The sequence below is a fragment of the Nyctereutes procyonoides genome, unplaced genomic scaffold, assembly GCF_905146905.1.
Source record: "Nyctereutes procyonoides isolate TBG_1078 unplaced genomic scaffold, NYPRO_anot_genome, whole genome shotgun sequence".
NCBI classification, from domain to species: domain Eukaryota; kingdom Metazoa; phylum Chordata; class Mammalia; order Carnivora; family Canidae; genus Nyctereutes; species Nyctereutes procyonoides.
This window is the reverse complement of record NW_026575036.1, coordinates 20576239-20582641: the sequence shown is the minus strand read 5'-3', so window position 1 is coordinate 20582641 and position 6403 is coordinate 20576239.

Here is a 6403-nt window from a genome sequence, read left to right as displayed (position 1 = left end):
TCACGTTCAGAGTTACTATTGACAGATATGAGTTTAGTGTCATCATGATATCTATTCAGTCCTTGTTTTTGTGGATTGTTCCACTGAACTTCTTCTTAAAGGGGAGTTTTAAGAGTCCCCTTAAAATTTCTTGCAGAGCTGGTTTGGAGGTCACATGTTCTTTCAGTTCCTGCCTGTCTTGGAAGCTCTTTATCTCTCCTTCCATTTTGAATGAGAGCCTTGCTGGATAAAGTATTCTTGGTTGCATGTTCTTCTCATTTAGGACCCTGAATATATCCTGCCAGCCCTTTCTGGCCTGCCACGTCTCTGTGGAGAGGTCTGCTGTTACCCTAATATTCCTCCCCATGAAAGTCAGGGACTTCTTGTCTCTTGCTGCTTTAAGGATCTTCTCTTTATCTTTGGAATTTGCAAACTTAACTATTAGATGTCGAGGTGTTGAACGGTTTTTATTGATTTTAGGGGGGGATCTCTCCATTTCCTGGAGCTGAATGCCTGTTTCCCTTCCCAGATTAGGAAAGTTTTCAGCTAGGATTTGTTCAAATACATATTCTGGCCCTCTGTCCCTTTCGGCACCCTCGGGAACCCCAATTAAACATAGGTTTTTCTTCCTCAGGCTGTCGTTTATTTCCCTTAATCTATATTCATGGTCTTTTAATTGTTTGTCTCTTTTTTCCTCAGTTTCCCTCTTTGCCATCAACTTGTCTTCTATGTCACTCACTCGTTCTTCCACCTCGTCGTTAGGACTTCTAGTTTGGATTGTATCTCATTCAATTGATCTTTAATTTCTGCCTGATTGGATCTAAATTCTGCAGTCATGAAGTCTTGTGAGTCCTTAATGCTTTTTTCTAGAGCCACCAGTAGCTGTATAATAGTGCTTCTGAATTGGCTTTCTGACATTGAATTGTAATCCAGATTTTGTAACTCTGTGGGAGAGAGGGCTGTTGCTGATTCTTTGAGGTGAGGTTTTCCTTCTAGTCATTTTGCTCAGTGCAGAGTGGCCAAAAACAAGTTGTATTGGGAAAAGGAGAAAAAGAGAGGAGAGAAAGAAGGAAAGAAGGGAGAAAAAGAAAAAAGAAAGAAAAAAAGAAAAAAGAAGAGAGAGAGAAAGAAAAAGAAAGAAAGGGGAAAAAGGGGGGATGGGGGAAGCAAACAAATCAAAAAGAAAAAAAAACAAAAACCACGGCGGAGTATCTTCTGAATCTGTACACTTTAAGTCCCTTGACTTCCCCTGGAACTGGTCCGTCCAGCTGGTCTTCTGGGGGAGGGGCCTGTTGTGCTGATTTTCAGGTGTTAGCACTTGGGGGAGCTGCTCTGCCCCTGCCTGCTGCAGGGCTCAGCGGGGGTTGTTTACCCCGTTGGGCCCCAGGAGGAACAGCTGCAGTTGCTATGGCAACTCTGGAAGCCTGGATTCAGCCTCCGCAGGAACTACGGGGCTCGGGGCTCTCGGTTCTCTGTCCGCAGGGCCTGGAGGCTCCGGGGCGGGGCCGCTGATCTGCTCAGCTCGGGGCAGGAGCGTCCTCGCTGTCCTGGGCCCTCCCGGCCTCTGCCTGTCCCGGGGGAGGCCGGATCCTGGGCTGTGTCCCGGCGCCCTGTGCTCCGGGGCCTGCGCTGTGGGATTCGCGCTCCCGCCCCGCAGCCCCCTCCGCGGAGCCGCCGCCCGAGCCCCTCCGAGCTGCTCCGTCGGTCCCCGCCGTGCGCGCTGCAGCCCTTAGGGAGCTCGGCGCACTCTCCCGGGGCGCAGGTGTCTGTTAGTGTCCCCGGGAGCCCGAGGGCATCCCCGCCCTCCTGGGTCCTGCTCCAACTCCCTGCGAGCCCCTTTCCCCGCCCGGGAAGGTTGGTGCAGCTCCTGCTCCTCCGGGACGGGGCTCTCCTGTCCTGGGGACACTCGCCCCGGCCTCAGCCCGGCTCCTCGCGGGGCCCCTCCCCCTCGGAGGCCTTTTGTTCCTTTATTTCTTTTTCCCCGTCTTCCTACCTTGATAGAAGCGCGAACTCTTCTCACTGTAGCATTCCAGCTGGTCTCTCTTTAAATCTCAGGCCGAATTCGTAGATTTTCAGGATGATTTGAAGCTTATCTAGGTAATTTGGTGGGGACAGGTGATTTGGGGACCCTACTCTTCTACCATCTTGCCCCTCCTTCAAATACAGGTATTTCTGTGCAAAGCTATATGTTGTTTAAAATTCAAAACATGTCAACAAAAAATAAAACCTATAGCTATTAGACTGATTATGATTATTAAGAAGCATTAAAATGTTTCAGAGAATTACTAATGGTATGGAAAAACATTCTGGATATAATGTCACTTGCAAAATACCTGTTATGTATGGATACATATATACATATGGATGGGAAAAGTCTACTACTAAAGTAGTAATGTATAGTAGTTAAAAGTAGTCTCCTTTGACATACGTAGGTTCCTGTGGCCATGATGGCTGATAGCCTTGGGCCATTTACTTAACCTGAGTTATTCAAAAAATAAAAAAGTACAAAAAACATAAAAGGACAAGCATGTGCTTTTACTTACATGATGAATACCTGGAATAGACAAATTCATATAGACAGCAAACTAGAGGTTACCAGGGACCGGGATAGAAAGGGGGAAGGGAGTGTTAGTGTTGAGTACAGAGTTTTCGTTAGACCTGATGAAAAAGTTTTGGGTATAGGTAATGGTGATGGTTTCACATATCACGAATGTATTTAATGCCCTGAATTGAATGCTTAAAAATTATTACAATGGTAAATTTTATATATTTTTTACCACACAAATGTATAAACATATTTGGTTGAAAATTTTGTGTAAAGAGCAGTGAAAGACACTGTGGGTCATCCCTTAATCATCGTGAGCCATGACATTGCAATCTCCTTTTCCTGCTTAAGTCCAAAACACTATCAGAGAGGCTCATTCACTTCAGGGAATTGAGGGGTCCTTCCGAGGCAAAAAAGACATACAGACACTGGATATTTGGAGCCCTGAAGAAAAAGTTCAATATTAAAGTCCCCGTAGGTTAATATGCCCAAGGCGGTGATGGTGATATATTCTTCTGATCAACTATTTAGTGCTTCACATTCACATATGAACGGACATACCAGCATCAATAAGCTTGAGGAAAGTCTCCAACACTGTAAGACCCAAATGACCAGACCAAAAAAAAAAAAAAAAAAGAGCTTAGAGGAGCTGAAGCATTCTGGTTTTAAAATTGTATCTGGCCCTGTGGGTTTTGGGGAAATGGGCTGTGGACCTGTAATAAACTTGGTGGTTTCTTTTTTTTTTTTTAAGATTATATTTATTCATGAGCGACACAGAGGCACAGACACAGGCAGAGGGAAAAGCAGGCTCCATGCAAGGAGCCCGACACGGGCCTCGATCCCAGGTCTCCAGGATCACACCTTGGACTGAAGGCGGCGGTAAACCGCTGAGCCACCCAGGCTGCCCTAACTTGGTGATTTCTAATATGAAACCATTTGCCAATCAGAATGCTCATATTACTGGATATTTTATTATTTTCCTTGTATAATCATTATTAAATGATTTATTTAAATGTTAATAAATAAAACATTTATTAAATGTTTTATTTCCTTGTATAATCATTTATAAACTCAATTGCGTTCTTTTTTACTAGATGACTATATTACAACTGCCAGTTATAATTTTCAGGTTATCACAAAAATCAGTTACGGCCACATATAATAGGACATATTGATACAGGTTCCATATAATTAAATGTTAATACATTTCTTTATATTTCATAAGTGTGTGTATATGTGGTACACAACAGTATCATGAAATATTTACGCATTAACATGTTTAAATAGTATAACCTTGGCTACTATATCTGGAAGGTACTTGAAAGCTTTACATAGAAGAGTATATCACAGGAGGGTACCTGGCTGTCTCAGCCAGTAAAATATGCAACTCTTGATCTCTAGATCATGAATTCAAGCCCCATGCTGGATGTAGAGGTTACTTTAAAAAAATTTTTAAAGAAGAATATGCCACAGGTAGATCAGTAATTTAGACTCATTTATAAAGTGAAAGCATGATTTTAAAATGAGAGGAAGTGTCACTGGATCACATAACTGAAATATCCAGCTTAAGAAATGGATGAAGAGGTTTAAAATTATTTCAGCTTAAGAAATGGATGAAAGGGTTAAAAATGTAATTAGAAATCTATTTTTGTCTTTTAGCACCGCTTTCCTCTGCACTACCTTTATTTTCCAACAAGTTTCCTTTATTATAATGTTATAACAAAGATATCTCTAAAGCTAGGACTCCTAAAAATAAGAAACTTCTTCCAATGCTTCCAGCAAAAGTCACAAGAAAACCTCTGATGGGTCACAGTCCCCATCCCTGAAGATGAGAAGTAAAGTCAGTCACACTCGACCCACATAGACTGAGGGTATTCCTGTGCAATGTGGTATCTGTTTACAGTTTGGAATCAATGTGGAAATTACTTATTCTGTCAAAAGAACCTTAAGCTCTCCTTTCATCACTGTCAAAGACAGAATACTGAAGCAGCTGAGCAGGATGCACAGAGGAAACAGAAATGCAGCAACAAACAAAAAGAAGCCATTTCCTGTAATAAGCAATTTTCACAGACTATTTGCAGAACATATGGAAAGAGAATAAAGCCTGCTTGGAAAGCAGTTAAGTGCTGTTACTTAGAGTAACAATATAAGCAATTACAGTCAGAAACTGAACTCTTAAGTCCACAGAGTGGACACTGTCAATTATAAGATTCAGATTTTAAGAATCCATATCTATTATAGATAGAACCAATTAATAATTTCAGTTAAGATGTGGTTCCTAGAACAAGCAAACCAGGAAAAACAGCTTTTAAAGAATGTAATCAGATCCCAGAAGTGTTGCATTTTTCATTAGACATCTGTCCAGATACATGGTTTTATGTGAAACACACAACCTTTTCTAAGAAGATGGTATAATTTGGGGGTGTCTGGGTGGCTCAGTCAGTTAAGGGTCTGCCTTCGGCTCGGGTTGTGATTCCACGGTCCTTCGATCCAGACCTGGGTCAGCTCCCTGCTCAGTGGGGAGCCTTCTTCTCCCTCCCCCTGTTCACACTCTCTCTCCTGCTCTCTCTTTCATAAATAAAATCTTTTTAAAAAAAAGATAGTATAGTTTGGTTAGGGTTTTATGAGTTTACTCAAAACAGGCTTTTAGCAAATTATCTGAAAGACAATTTGCATCATATATTTAGCACACAGTCAATAAGCACAATAAGGATTTAAATCCAGGCAAACTGGGGACCCCTGGGTGGCTCAACGGTTGAGCTTTTACCTTCAGCTCAGGGTGTGATCCCAAGATCCGGGATCAAGTCCCACATTGGGCTCTCTGCGAGGAGCCTGCTTCTCCCTCTGCCTGCATTTCTGCCTCTCTGCGTCTCTCATGAATAAATAAAAAATTAAAAAAAAAAATCCAGGCAAACTGGCTCTGAATCTATACACTAAACTATGCTATGATGCTTTTCTTACTGAATGCTAAAACTCTATTTCTGCCTTTTCAATTAGGAGAAGGTGGATTAAATTCCATATTATTAACAAATGAATTACATTTTCCTTAGAATCTTCTTAATAATTTTTCTGAGATTTGAAATATTCTTTGGAAGAGCCAGCAAATTTTAAAGCTAAAGTTTAAAAGATCAAATGTATTATGCCCAAATGCCTCCTTTAGATTTTTAAAATAATCTCCACTTGCAAGTCTCATTAGATCTCAAGCTTAGGGGTGCCTGGGTGGCTCAGCCAGTTAAGTGTTTGCCTTCAGCTCAGGTCATGATCCCAGGGTCCTGGGATTGAGCCCTGCATCTGGCTCCTGCTCAGCAGGGAGCCTGCTTCTTCTCTTCTCCCTGCTGGTTCTCTCTCTCTGTCTCAAATAAATACATAAAATCTCAAAAAAAAAAAAACCCTCATGCTTAACTGCCCAAAACTGAACTCCTAATCTTCCAAACCAGATGTCTCTAAAGCAATTCTCATCTCTGTTAATGTTGACTCAGTTTTTCAGCTCAAGCCAAAAACTGTGGAATTACCCTTGATACTTCTCTTTTTCTTAATGCCCTACATCCAGGTCATAAATTGTCAGCTGCCTCTTTAACAGAACGATCCTGTTGTCTGAAAATAGTGACAGTTTAATTTCTTCTTTACCAACATGGATGCCTCTTTATTTCCTTTTCTTCTCTGACTGCTGTGGCTGGAACTTCCAATACTATGTTGAATAAAACTGGTGACAATGGACATCCTTGTCTCATTCTTGATCTTAGGGGAAAAGCTCTCAGTTTTTCAACACTGATATGATGTTAGCTGTGAGTTTTTCATATATGGTCCTTATGTTGAGGAATGTTTTCTCCATCCCCAAGTTGTGGAGAGTTTTCATCATGAGTGGCTGTCAGATATTGT